This window comes from Chrysemys picta, chromosome 1 (genome assembly GCF_011386835.1).
Source record: "Chrysemys picta bellii isolate R12L10 chromosome 1, ASM1138683v2, whole genome shotgun sequence".
Classification (NCBI taxonomy): domain Eukaryota; kingdom Metazoa; phylum Chordata; order Testudines; family Emydidae; genus Chrysemys; species Chrysemys picta.
The window spans coordinates 248,580,071-248,594,951 of NC_088791.1; the positions used below are offsets into that span (position 1 = coordinate 248,580,071).

The following is a 14,881-nucleotide window of genomic DNA, read 5'->3' on the forward strand; positions in this document are numbered from 1 at the left end:
TTTCCCAGGGTCACTACCTTTGACAGCAGTACCTCAACGATTGCGTTGGCTACTTGCATCACAACAACCCCCACGGTAGATTTGCCCACGCCGAAGTGGTTCGCGACTGACCGGTAGCTGTCTGGCATTGCAAGCTTCCAGAGGGCTATGGCCACTCGCTTCTGGACAGTCAGGACTGCTCGCATCCGGGTGTCCTTGAGCTTCAGGGCAGGGGACAGCAACTCACAAAATTCCATGAAAGTTCCCTTCCGCATGCGAAAGTTTTGCAGCCACTGTGATTCATCCCAGACCTGCAGCACTATGCGGCCCCACCAGTCCGTGCTTGTTTCCTGTGCCCAGAATCGCCGTTCCACAGCATCAACATGACCCATTGCCACCATGATGTCCACGGCGTGGGGTCCCGTGCTTTGTGACAGGTCTGTGCCACTCTCAGACTTCATGTCCTCATCGCGCTGCCGTAGCCTCCTCGCCCGATTTCTCAGCATCTGCCTCTGGAAAAGGTGGATGATAAGGTGTGAGGTGTTGACAACGGCCATAACTGCAGCGATGGTCGCAGCGGGCTCCATGCTCGCAGTGCTGTGGCGTCCGCGCTGTCACTCACCAGAAAAGTGCGCGAACTGATTGCCTGCCGGTGCTTTCAGGGAGGGAGGGCGGGAGTGACGGTTGGATGACGACAGTTACCCAAAACCTCCCTCGACACATTTTTTTCCCCAGCAGGCATTGGGGGCTCGACCCAGAATTCCAATGGGCAGCGGGGACTGCGGGAACTGTGGGATAGCTGCCCACAGTGCACTGCTTCCAATGTTGACGCTTACCCCGTTAGTGTGGACTCACACAGTTGAATTACTGTCCTTAGTGTGGATACACACGTTCGACTTTGTAATATCGATTCCCCATATTCGATTTAAGTAAAATCGAACTACTCTCGTAGTGTAGACAAACCCTTACTAAAGCATTTATAAAGAAGTGAATCTTATATTTTATTTGGGAGATTAGTACTTTAATCCAGAAACAATATTCTTATAATTTTATCAAAAATAAAGTGTGTCATCTTGGGAAAGAGCAATCTTTATAAATATAATATTTTATTTGGCCCTTTCACGCCTGCCTCCCCCCCCAAAAGATAAAAGCATTCTTAAATATTAGTGGGTTCAAATATTGAATGAGCATTATAGCAGGATCCTATTTATAACACTGAGTTATTTAGGTACAGTTGAGTGAAATGTTTTACCTGAACTAAGAAGGATGGGAATTGAAATCAGTCTGTTTTAGGGTTCATATTGCTTTGGTGAACTTGTTGTATTAGATAATTATTGGCATGAACAAAACAAGATTGCCAGCCAGGTTACATCAAAATACAGACAAGAGTTCAGAGGTGTATATACACACACACAGGTCAGGTCTTCTGATTTTTAAATTCTTAAACTGAAGCCTCCAGTCCATGTGTATGCATTTGTGTGTGTTGGGTTGAAAATTCAACCTGAAATCTACAGAAAACGCACACACAAATATCAAGGATCCTTTGGGGAAAAAATTAAAGACACGTAGCTGCTATCACATTACACTTTTATGTCAATTTTATAGGGCTAATTTGCATATCTGGAAATAATATATATTGCATCTTAAAATTCAGCGAAATAAAAACCTGTGTGAGAATTTAGTACTGGTGAAAGCATTGGAATGAGAGTCTTAGTCAATGAAGTCCTCCAATCACATATAATGCAGCAGCAAGTTAAACTTCCCCCTCACATTATTCTGCCAGCACACTTCAACCCTGATCTGAGGGTCTTCCTCTAAGAATAATAGGAGTAGTTAAGTCTTGTGGTCGTCCTGTTCTTGGCCTTTCTGCGGCGTCCACCAATGAATGCAAAGCCTGTTGGAGAGTTTGTGATACAAGAGCTGCAACTGGCATTCACAAAACTCATCTTTACAGAGCTGGTCAAAAATGAAAACCTGTTTTTGTGTGTGTGGGGGGGGAACAATGTTGGTTTAATTCTGAAGTGTTCAGAATGGACTAATTTTCATTTTTCTGCAAAAACTGAAAAAAGACAGACTGAAAATTTTTCATGAAAAATTTCTCTTAAGAAAAGACTTTTCCCCCCAAAAAATCTCACAAAATTTCAACTTGCTCTACTCTTCCTCCTCTCAGTGTATTAGATTTTTTAAAAAATACATGACTCCCTCTTACATTAGCACAGGTTATGGGAATGAAGGCTTCTGGATACCTTTTACCCATAGCCAACAGTTTGAATCCAGGCAATATATAGTAGGGAATTAAGGTCATTCCCATCTAGTGGATGTTTGGTGGCTCTGTTTTTCCTACATAGAGCTGGGCAAATAATGGATTTTTCAGTTCACTGGCAATTTCAAAGAGCTGAAAATTTTTCGAATGCAATCTGCATTCTGACAAAAATCAGAATGTTTTGTTTAGATTTTGATCATTTTAAAATATATATTAATCTTTAAAATAAAATTAAAGAACATTTTGAAAAGTCATTTCAAACCGAGACATTGAAATGTTTTTGTTTTAAAAACAAATAAAACAAAAATGTTTTGATTTTCTCAGAATGTTTTTTTTTCTGAAACAAACAATTCAGCAAAGTCAACACAAATCTGCCCCCCCCCGTTTTATTTGCCAAAAACCCATTATGTATGAAAAATTTGGCCCAGCACTACTCCTATGAGATAGATTTTGTGGATCTCATATTTCTTCCTGTAATTTATTAATCATTATAAAGAACTATATATATTTCCAAAGAATTTGTAACAGCTATGCACCTGATTTAATTATACAAATAAGATTTTATTTGCCCCTTTAACCCCTGCCTTCCCCCTTATCTTAGTTTATTGTACAATTGTAACACTGTATTGCATTTGAAGAGTTAAGCATGACTATAAGGCACTAAGTCATCAGCGCATTTAAAAACATACTTAATTTTAAGTCAACGAGACTCAGGCACAAGCTTAAAGTTAAGCACATGAGTAAGTGCTTTGCTGAACTGGGGCCTACGTGTTTACAGGACTGGGACTGTAGGCTCAATTCACATACAAATCTGTGGACTTACTTGTGTGCATAAAGAATGCTTGAGCAAGCCCGGGTTTGTGGGAAAGTTCCCTTGCTGCACTACAGTGCATTGCAAACAGTCCTACTTTTTACTTATTCCACTAACCATCTCTGACTTTTAAATCTAACAAGAACTTTTGTTAAGGTAATTTATTATTAATAGGAACTAAATTGATGGATATTTACAGTACTTTCCCTACTGGTAGAAGTCTAGCAGATCATGTCTTGGGTTTTGATTGGTAGAAAATCTGTCATTAACTCAGCAAAATTACTAATTTTCCAGAACAGCTGCTCAGACATGCTGTGTCTGCTATCATTTAAAAAAAGATTATTGCTATTATAAACCATTGATTATGGTTTATTACAAAAATTATTACTTTTAATCAATTATCACAGTTAACAAGTGATTTCTTGGGGATTATTATTACCTAATTATTATTAAAGATCTGAGTACAGATGGCATATGCAATTCATTATTATTTATTGCTTTGACAAGCACAGATGGTGTAGTACAATCAGTAAGACTAATAGACAGTGATCCTTTGCTGAATATAATTATCAAATAAATGTGTCAAATGATTTTTCCAGTTTTGCTAACATGCTGCAGAATAACTTAATGGGCTTGGTTCTTCAGACCATAGTCATATAAGTGCAATTAAGAAAAAAAATTCTCAAGACATTCCCAACCCAATTTGTGGACTCCCAGTTCATGTGCTGAGGTTCCAATCCTCATCCAGACCTAACCTGAAAATTGCCTAGGAGTCAATTTAACATGAGCTGTGTGTAGACTCTGTTGGCAAAACTTCTGAAGGCATAAAAAAAGATCAATTCTAGCAGTATAAGCAGAGAGAAGAAAAAGAAAGCTCAACAGCATTTGAAGGCAGAAGATTTAAGAATAGCATGGCAGCTCCTTTAAAAAAACAAAAGACACAAAAGCCACCACGGCAAAAGACAAAAAAATCATATACCTTATAAACTACTAAGAGGAGTAACTTACTGCAGTGAAAAGATCAAAGGTTTATTTCAGCAGCAGGCGCGTAAAGCACGTTACACCTTCTTTCTTTCCTCCCTTTTCATCCCTTGGACCTGACTTAACGCAGGACGATAACTATGTAATTTTACTAAATGTCTAGTCAGATTAAACTACTCCAAAGAAACAATACAAATGAACTAATATTCTTTTACTTGTAAATACATTTTAACTCTATTCGCTCAGATTATATCACTGAGCCCAACACATTCGAACAATTGTTTGTCACAGTCACATTCCTTCTCCCAGCCACAAATACAGCTCCTCCTCCCCTACCCCTGCCCCTTTCTTCACTGCTGACTCCCTTTGCCCCTCATTTCTTTTAAAGGTGCAGTGCCATATATTATCATTTAGTGATACCAATGCACAAATATCAATCTATACAGAGCTGGGATTTTTCAAGCCTAAGGGACATAGGTCCTTCATGTACAGCTAGAATTCTTGTGAACCTATTTGCTCCTATAGATTAGCCCCTGTAGTCATCAGGATCCCCTACATCAATTGCATATAATCAGAAGGTCTTTTTTCTATTCAGATGTAGGTCATTCCAGCTGCTAACATACATCATCCCCATCAGTTTAGAATATCCTGTTCCCATCTCACAAAAAGCAAACTACAACTAAGTTTCATTGCGAAAAATATTGAAATTCTTCTGTTTCTAAACATAATGGGAAAAATAAAAGATAAAACAGTGGGATATAATTATTTTAATGTTTATTATTCAATCCCCAAGCCAAATATATATAAACATATATAATGGCTAACTAATTCTTTCAGTCACATAGCAATAACTCTATTACTGATTTTTAGCTATTATTTTGAATTATATCCAAGCTGGAGTTGTCATGGTGAAGTTCCCAACATATATTTATATAGATAAATATTAAAAATGCAGAGTGATGTTATAAGACAAAAGGTAGATAACTCAATATATTCCAAATCAGAGCAGATGGTATTTTTACGAAACACAACTACATTTCAATATGTCAAAACAAAAGGGAGAGAAAGCAATGCAATCCAGTATTTAAATTTTGTCTACTTTTTCAGAACATTCACTCATGGGGAATCTGTAACGTAAATTTGCAAAGCCAAACATATACATTTAAACTTGTTTTTAAATCCCTCTGAGGATGGATTCACTAGTGTCAGGTCTTTGGGGGGCTTGATTCAACACCCAGGAAGTCAACAGAGTTGAATAGCATACTATTTGCAGTGTAAAATACTATTCAAAGTGAGTAAGGGTGGCAAAATTTAGCTCTTAGTATGTATCCAGTATGTACAGCTAGATTGTAAGATTTTACTACAAGAGAGAGAAGTCCCTGTGACTGTCTCCTATACACAGGCTTGTAAGGATTAGACTTTTATTGGTAAATGGCAATAAATGGCAATTTCACCATACACACAAACCTATTTCCATCAATAATAATCCAAATATACAGATAGAAAAAGAAAGAAAAACGCTGCTTGAGAATTTTAGTTTGATTCAAGGATATTTACTTTGTATATGTTAAAACACAAACTGTGAACATTAAAAGTTAACAGACATAAAGCTTTAACTTTTAAAATCTCAATAGCTACTGTCATTAAATAATTATTGTTTAATTCCCTATAGTCTGGCCCTCCCCTTAATTTCCTACAACTGTGAAAATTTAAAAATAGATACTTTTTTTTTTTAAAAAAAAGGCTTAAAATAAACATTGATCTATTTTGTTGAAATTGTCAGAATATAAAAATTTAATTCTGCCAAAGCCTACTTGCACAGAGGGCAAGAGGTAGTCAGGAAGGCTCCTTCCTGCCTGACTCCTGCCTCCTGTAATGTCCAGGGACAGGCTGGCCCAACAGAAGTTGCCATTGTTTCCAGTTTGTTTTGTTGATACCAAGGGGTTCAGTTCTTTTATTCAGAAGGTATCAGATAAACCGATTGAGCTGAGTATCAGGGGGTAGCCGTGTTAGTCTGTATCCACAAAAAACACAAGGAGTCCAGTGGCACCTTAAAGACTAACAGATTTATTCGGGCATAAGCTTTCGTGGGTAAAAATCCTCACTGCATCTGAAGAAGTGAGGTTTTTTTACCCACGAAAGCTTGTACCCAAAACCTTAGTCTTTAAGGTACCACCGGACTCCTCGATTGAGCTGAGTTATCAAACAGACAGAAATCAGCACGGTACAGAAGAGGTTAACATTTTACCCTGGCTGGGGGAACAGGATTGTAGCTTACATCTTCATTCTCTTTCAAATTGATTACAACTATTGGGTTTTTTACTCTACTTGTTTACAACAGACAGAAAATGGTATAGATTCCACCTTATTAATTAAAGACGTTACACACCTGTTCTTATCTAGTTTCCAATTATTTTTCAGGTCACAAAGACATTTGAAGGACCAATTATCCATAAAACAGATAACTAGCATTGCTCAGATTTGGCAAACTTTATCAGAATCTACAGCTTGTTTTTGCCAGTTCTTACATCACTTCTCTACTCTGGTCCTTAGAAGAGAATCAAGAGTGTAATAATACTAAGTATTAGCATTTCATACTTTTCAATTTAGCAGTACCATGTAAACATGTATACGGGATAGACATAAGTAAGCAAGTATATGCCCCAATCCTATACCTACAAGTAAAGAATGATATAAAAGCAGCCTCGTCACTTAAATTATTAAGTGCTAAAACTTGCTAAGTACAAATCCAAGAGACTCCCTCATCCCTTCTCTGAAACAGATTACTTGCTTTTACTCTGCTCCCCTCTGAAGTCAGAAGGTTCTCAGTTCCCATGCAGCTCAGGCAGGAGATGGCTAATTTTTCCTCCCAAAATGTCTTGCTTCAGGGGAATTCACATCTCACAGATTTACAGAGCTCTTGAATTCTATAATCCTCATTTTAAATTCTCCCAAGTTACAGCTGTTTTCTGCTCCCTCCAAGATCACAAATTTTCACTACAGTAATCCCCCCTTTACCAATTGGAGCCATGCAGAAGTGTGGGGTGGGGAGGAGAGGGTTTAGTATCAGGGCCTGTTACCTATCGGAAAGAGAAAGGGAACCTTTGCTTCTCTGAGGAACATCACAGAGGTCCTCTGTCACTGTACAAATGTTTTCAAGGTTCCTCCACTCAGAGCCATGCCACACTGGCCAGGAGAAAAAGGATGGGGAGATCTGCTCCCTTGGTTGGACAGAGACAACATAGTGTCCCTTTGCAGTGGAGAGGCGAGTGGCTTGAGGTCTTGATTGGAAAAAGGTACAGTTGCTGTATAATATTTTCTTTTTTCATTCCTTCTCTGCTCTTTGCTGGCCGAAGGGGCTGGATTTCCTGATGCTTTGGGGCTGGCTTGGGGATGGAAGGGCATTTGCAGCAGCCGTCTGCTAGCTTAGAATATAGTCTATTTCCACTCAAATTGCCTCCCAGTCCACCCCTGTAAGTATATGTTGGCAAATTTCTGATTCAGCAGAAACTCTGTCTGGTTCTTAAGGTTCAATGACAGCTAAAATGTGCTTGGTTTACCTTCATAGCTCACCAGCTTCCCCCTACCCCCACTACTATCCTGCAGCTGCTTAGTGTGAAATTTAATTCCCATTTTGCTGGGTTGTTGATATTGGGGGCAGAATTCCATTAGCCAGGGTAGGAGCACATACATGGGGTCCCCCAGATTAATGTAGGGCATAGGTACACTGTATAGAACAACGTAGTTTCTGGGGAATACATTCACTTCCTCCCACATCAAATACAGTTCAGATCTCCTCAGCACCCAGGCTTCATGGACCTTTCCTGTGTGTCTGACGTTAGTATTTGTGAACCTGCCTTTTTGATCCACTAGCCTTTGAAGAATGAGGGCGTAGTAATCTTTTTTGATGGACATACTCAAGCCTTTTGGTGCGCAAAATATGGGGATGTGGGTGCCATCGATGGCCCCTATGCAGTTCGGAACCCCGTTCTCTGGAACCCAGCTATCATTTCCAGAACATTGGTGATGACGAGAGTGTGGATAACTTCACAAACCTGCACCGCCACATCCCCGACAGTGAGATTTCCCACCCCGCAGTGGTTTGTGACAAACTGGTAGCAGTCCAGCACTGTCAGCTTCCAGAGGACAAGAGCCACTTGCTTTTGCAGAGGTATGGGTCTCTGGAACCAATTGTTCGGCTGTAGGGTTGGGGCCAGGGCCTCACAGAGTTCCAGGAACACCCCCAGCCAATGGTCATCATCCCAAGTTTCCAGTATTATTTGTTTCAACTATGCTGTGCTGCTTCTGGTTCAGAAGTGGTGGTCTACCCATGGACATATAGTCACATCACCTGTAGTTGCCTGCGGATCTATGTCATGCAGCAACAGTGGATCAGTCACCATCATGGTCACCTGTCTTCCGCTTGTGAGAAACTTTTGAGTCCATTCCCCCAAGATTCTAGCTGGCTGCATAGTGCAACACACACACACACACACACACACACACACACACACACACACACACACACACACACACACGTTCCTCAAGAAGGAGCAGGAACAGAAACACATCATTGGTCACTTGCACCACATCTTCCACCAAGAGAGGCAGGACAAAAGGATAAACAAGGAACTGCCATTTGCAAATGTGTGAAGGCAGGGGACAATACCAACAACACACTGCAAGGTGGTTCCTAGAGTGTCTCCTGTGACGCACAGAACCCTGACATACTGCCCCTGAAATGGTAACACCAAACGTATGTGCCAAGAGGTGTCAGCGGGGACATGGATATTCACATGTATACAGCTTGTATTCAGGTCCAGCACAGCTTATGTGGACACTCAGCATGGGTATGGGGTACCTGTGCAAGCATATACACAGTTAAGTACCCGAGTATGCGTGTCAGCGTAGGCACAGCCGCAGAGGGATCAGTTGCTATCCTCCAGGGGAGTACTAGGCTGGCTGGTGCTGGGGGGCAAGGCTCATTGCATCCTCCCACTTGCTATACTGTGCAGCAGCCAAACCCAATCTCTTTTCTGCAACTATCTTATCATAACCTCTTGCTAATCAGTTTAATCACAGGTCCTGTGCCCCTACCCCCAGATGTTTGGAGCCAGCATAGAAACATCTTCCCCAGACTGCAGGATTCACAAAAGGTGCTGAGACTCCCTTTTGATGGCTTAGGGTACGTTTACACAGAAAAAAAAAAAGAAAAAAGAAAAGAGAAGGAACCACAGCTGCAAGTCTCAGAGCCCAGTCAAATGACTTGAGGTCATGGGGCAGGTGCTGCGGGGCTACAAATATCAGCATAGACCAGAGCCCAGGCTCTGGGTCCCTCCCGCTTCGCTGAGTTTCAGAGCCTGGGCTCCAGCCTAAGCCCAAACATCCACACTGTTGAGCATGTTTTCATCTTTGGTCAGATCCTGCAAAGTATCTTTTTTCTGCACCAGCAGAACTTTTACAGATGCCTTGGCACAGGGACAAACTAGTCTTCATAATAATAAGAAAGAAAATCTCAGCTTCTTCAGAAAAAAATGTTTGAAATTTTTATGGATGTAGCAGTGGCTGGTCTATAGTGGGAAGCCAGCACTTCTTATCAGCGCTAAGATGGAAAGACTTCAAGAGTCGGATGGGATGAGAAAACAATCCCATCTTTTTTTATGGTGCAGGATTTCTGGAAAGCCTGCTCTCTTCCTGAGCAACTTCCAGCAGTGAAGACAGAAGCAGCCAGTATCATGAAAACTGCTTCGAGCTTTAGGATCTTACAGGGTCTCAAAACTTGGTATGTATATATAATCAACATTTATGTTAAAAAAAATCCCATAAAACAACACAAACAAAAAGACTTATTTGAAGTACTTTTTCAAGAGTAAAATCAATAAACTGAATTCCTGGCATATGTACATTTTTAACATTATACATTTACTTTTGTCCATGTGAGTGTGTTTAGAGAAAAATACAGCAAATAATTTACATGCCTATTTGCTGAGTTTTCTACAAATGAATTCACATCAGCTGCGCTTGTTCCTCTTTTTTGTTCACTTTCCACAAACATCTGCTGTGATTAGGCATCTAAGTATTCGTAGCAACTAATTCACGTGAGTATATTTGTTCGTGCTCAGTCCAAGAACAGAACAGTATCATGTGATTTGTCTGACCAGTCACAACTAATCAACACAGCTGGAGTTCTGAATATCAGACATAGCATAAACACAGAAGATCATTCATGATCAACCAAAATACTATTGTTTAATAAGGAATACTTTTGATGAAATTGTGATCTACTCACAGATATTCTCTCAGCAGAAAAAAAAGGTGTACATTTATCAGAAACATTATCAGTTATCTTTTCTTAAGACCAAATTTTACCCTGGGATCAAGGTGCCCAGGGGTATCCTGTTAGTTTAAACTACTATGGAATGTTGGTCTCAATTATTATAAATGTACTTCTTAACAATGGGTTCCTACATCCTTAATGAGGCTTTAAAATGTCTTAAAGTTATACTGGGTCTGGCATTACTGGACGGTGAAATTTCATTAGTTTGCAACAATGTTTTAAGGACTAGGAAAAGCTTGTCTAATGCTACTCTCCTTTGAGAAGGGCAGAGAAATTATTTTTAACAGAAGGAATACCAATATGATAGAAGAGTATTTTTCAGTCAGGGAAAACTGCATGACTAGTGAGAACACTGAGGGTACGTCTACACTGACAAGAGCCGTGCACTTAGTCTCAGAGACTGGGTCAGTAGACTCAGGCTCACATTGCAGGGCTAAAAGTAGCAGTGTAGACGTTCCCACTCAGGCTGGATCCTGGGCTCTGAGACTCTATCCCTTCACTGGGTTTCAGATCCCAGGCTCCAGCCCGAGTGGGTATATCTACACTGCTATTTTTAGCCCCACAGCCCAAGCCCCGCAAGCCCCAGTCAATTGAGCTCCAGCTCTGAGACTCAGTGCTGTGGGTCATTATTGCCGTGTAGACATATCCTGAGAGGCTAGCTGGGCATGGGAGCAGAGTAGTGACTCCCAGAAGTTTTGTCACTGGCACTTCAGGTGGTAAATGGCAGTGTGGTCAAACTCAAGATGTCAAAAGTTAGAGGGCAGAACAAAATAAATTCTTTACAGCATGGGAAGTGCACAGAATCCTTCCAGGCACATGAACCCTGTGCCCTTCATGTGATTATAACACTCCTGTGAGCAGCAGTGTGTCCAAAAAAAAAAAAAGAACAGGAAACATACAAGAAAATACTGTATTGTATGGTCGGTCACCACCTGGTCCTTGTTTGCCAGCTAGAAAGTACTTCTTTAGATTTGGCCAAATTTCTCCTCCAGTGGTTTGCCCTTCAGAGTGACTGACCCACAATGCTTAGCCTACCAATGACTGACCCTATTTGTGCTTGGATTTATTAGGCCAGTTCTGACACGCCCTGTAATACAAACCACCTTAAGCTAGATGATCATGATTCTGCCCTTAAAGTCTATGAATCTATAAAACGTGGGCTCTGTGGCCAGTGATCTGGAGATGAAAAGGTATTGTAATTTGGTGATGTATTACACACTGTACATAAAGTGGAGTCTAGCCATTTAAAAAAAAAAGAGGCTCAAAAGACAAAGTACATGATGCCTGTTCAAATAATTACTCCCATTGGGCCAACAGCTCTGTCTGGAATGGACACACACACGCGCACACACGCACACACACACACACACATTTCAGAGCTCAGAAACACTTGCCTGTCGGTTACAGATGCAATTTGTACTAGCAGGAACATTTTAAAATTTTCCTCAAGCAGAGGTCCCTGTGTGTCATGTTCTGTAGGAGCAAAACCACCCCCAACCGTTTATGTTCCAATATGCTCTTTGAACAGCAGTGGCATCAGTGCTTGTTCTCTGTCTCTGTACCTTAACAATGAATGTTCAACCAGGGAGAAATACTAACTACATTGAGAACCCGAGGCCATGTAAAACAATGTATTAGTAGCTGAACAAAGCAAGACTATTAAATATATGAGTTTTCTGTTCTCTGTAGCTTTACATTTCTGTGGAGGAACTAAAATACGAATTCCAGCTCTACTAAATATAGCACACTTGTGGGATGTTAACAGATATATTTTGTTATGTATCAGAGGGGTAGCCATGTTAGTCTGAATCTGTAAAAAGCAACAGAGGGTCCTGTGGCACCTTTAAGACTAACAGAAGTATTGGGAGCATAAGCTTTCGTGGGTAAGAACCTTCAGATGCATCTGAAGAAGTGAAGTTCTTACCCACGAAAGCTTATGCTCCCAAAACTTCTGTTAGTCTTAAAGGTGCCACAGGACCCTCTGTTGCTTTTTACATATTTTGTTATGTAGCCCAATGAGTAAGAATTGCCTACATGGTTTGATTTATCTACAGTAATCCAGAATCTCAGACTATGGATTTAGTTTGGATTCAGAAAGATAGTTTATTAGTATAGAGTATATTTAACAAGGAATCTTTATATCTTCTGGAGATGAAAACATCACAAGGTCAACTGGATGTTCGTGAAAAATACCTTCAGATCTCTTGGCAGTTCCCTCCCCATAGCTAGTACACAGTTCTTGTTTTTAATCTTACAGAATAAATCTATTGGCCCATATTCATTCCTGGTGAATTTACACCACAGCTTAATTAGCTTATTATTGGGGGGGGGGGGGAGAGGAAAGAAGACTTTATTAAAACATGTTGATTGTTCTTCTTCAGATACAGAAGATAAACTTGGGAAATGTTTTTTTTTCCCCAAAACATGCTGTTGATACATCATTATACAGTGTTCTAAAATACTTTATTCATTTAGCTTTTATTTAAGGCTATTCAAAACATAATGGTTTCAATTTACATCAATTCTGTAAACAAAATCCAGAGGGTCAGGTACTCAGGAGTTTACGAAGAGAGTCCTGGATTCAATCCTGTCCTAACCACTAGACCATCCTTCCTCTCTGGTCAGCCAAACTCCTTCCATCACACAAATCCCCTCTCCTTCCAACAACCTTCTCCAGTTACTCATTTCCTCTCACATCCTTTTCCAGTTACCGAAGCCCCAGCCCTTCTGATCATTCACTCCAAGAGGCCCCTTGGAGACAGGACATATGAGGAGGTCTTCTGCTTCCCAGCACCTCAAAGACTCAGGGAACCGTCCCATTTCTGGAGACAAATACAAATTCCTTTTTAACAGCATTACAAAATTAATGGCTGAAGGCAACATGGTGGATGTTTACTGTTTTGAGTTCTAGTGTTTGCTACAGTGCTCTGTGGTTTAGATGCGCACACTGTGACATGCACTGAAAAGTGGCTGATGGACTGTAAAAAAAGGGTTGCAATAAATGGCAGAGAGCTGAATTGGAGAGAGGGCATCACATGAATCTGTGGATCACTAAGGATCTAGAAGAGGGAATAAATGCCATGTTAATGAAATTTGCTAATGATACTAACTTGGCAAACATCAGTGAGGGTAGGTAAATAATAGAGGAAACATGGGCAAAACCCCCAAGAAATGAAATTCTACTTGAGAAAAAGAGAAAATGCACATGAGGGGAAATCATCTGAAATCTACACTGTAAAAACAAACATGTCAGAGAGACTTATTTCAAAAATCCTGTCTATGGTACAGTGTGCCATCATTTTCTAACTATATCGCTAAACAACCATGTTATGTCTGGGTCCCTCAGCATAGGCCGTTAGGTGTGACAGCACACAGCAAATTAGATGCAAGTTTGCAGGATAATATAGCAGCAAAAAATCAATAATCGTGTCACAAGACAGGAAGGGAATATTCTCCCTCTCTCTGGCTGTGGAATTACCATACATGGAATGTTGTGAACAACTGTGCACTGGAGTACCAGTGAAATATTGACATATCTGATGGTCTTCAGAGAAGAGCAATAAATATGGTTAGAGATGGAGGGGCAGGCTTGAGTTAAAATATTCAACATGTATATCTTGACTAAGCAGCAATTCAGAAGGGACATAATAATGATATACAACTATTTGAAGGGTGTAAATGTCAAGAAGCAAGAGATGTTATTTAACACAGTGAGCCAGATAGAAGGGTACTGCATGAAAAGAGATATAATGAGATGAAATTAGGAAAGTGAAAATATTGATTCAATGTCAGGGTAGGGGTGAGGGGAAAACCCCTTCCTATAGTGAGATCTCTAAGAGACAAATCCGACTTCCAGGGAAGTCAATGGAAGTTCTAGTGATCAAGCCATTAGTCTGTGGAATAGACTCCCAAGGCAAGTGGTAGAAGCACTACTTAGCGCATTTTTTAAATTAGACTTGACATGGGTATGTCCAAACTGTTGAGAGAAGAAGGCTCATGATAGCAAAGCTCTTCTACCAATACTGAATTGTCACTACTTGCAAAATAAAATCCTTCCCGGACTTGTAGTGAAAGGAGACAAATTTGCTGATCAGCTGTGGTGAAGGAAAAAAAGACAGAGAAGGAGATAAAAGTGACTTTTATAAGACCCATACCTCCTCGCCTTTTTAAGGAGCCGGAGAGGGCATCCTTTTCTTGCAAGTCTCCTGTGGGGTGTCCATTTGGGAGCTTCTGGAAAAGTAGACAAAAGAGACAAAGTGCAATCAGCTTTGAATGAAAAATGTCAGGTTCTTGGAAGTAACATTGATTCTCCTGACTCTGAGGTAATTACTTTTGATACCAAATTTCAAACATTAGATGAGACTGAAACACGTAGAAACTTCCAAAGACAAAATGGCTTGTCTGTTTAGATTGTAAACTCTTCAGGACACATATTGTCCCTCACTGTATGTTTGATCAGTGCCTGGCACAATGGGGCCCTGGACTCAGCTGGGGCCTCCAGATGCCAATG

The 14,881-nt window shown here is 40.4% G+C and overlaps 1 long non-coding RNA gene across 1 annotated transcript; it reads right to left on the reverse strand.

The window, feature by feature from the left end:
* Positions 1-12,817: 12,817 nt before the first annotated feature.
* On the reverse strand, positions 12,818-14,624 carry LOC122172566 (uncharacterized). Its single transcript, XR_006172995.2, has 2 exons — positions 14,526-14,624; positions 12,818-13,193 (listed from the first exon to the last, which is right to left on the reverse strand). It is a non-coding gene; the product is annotated as an uncharacterized LOC122172566 (long non-coding RNA).
* Positions 14,625-14,881: the final 257 nt, after the last annotated feature.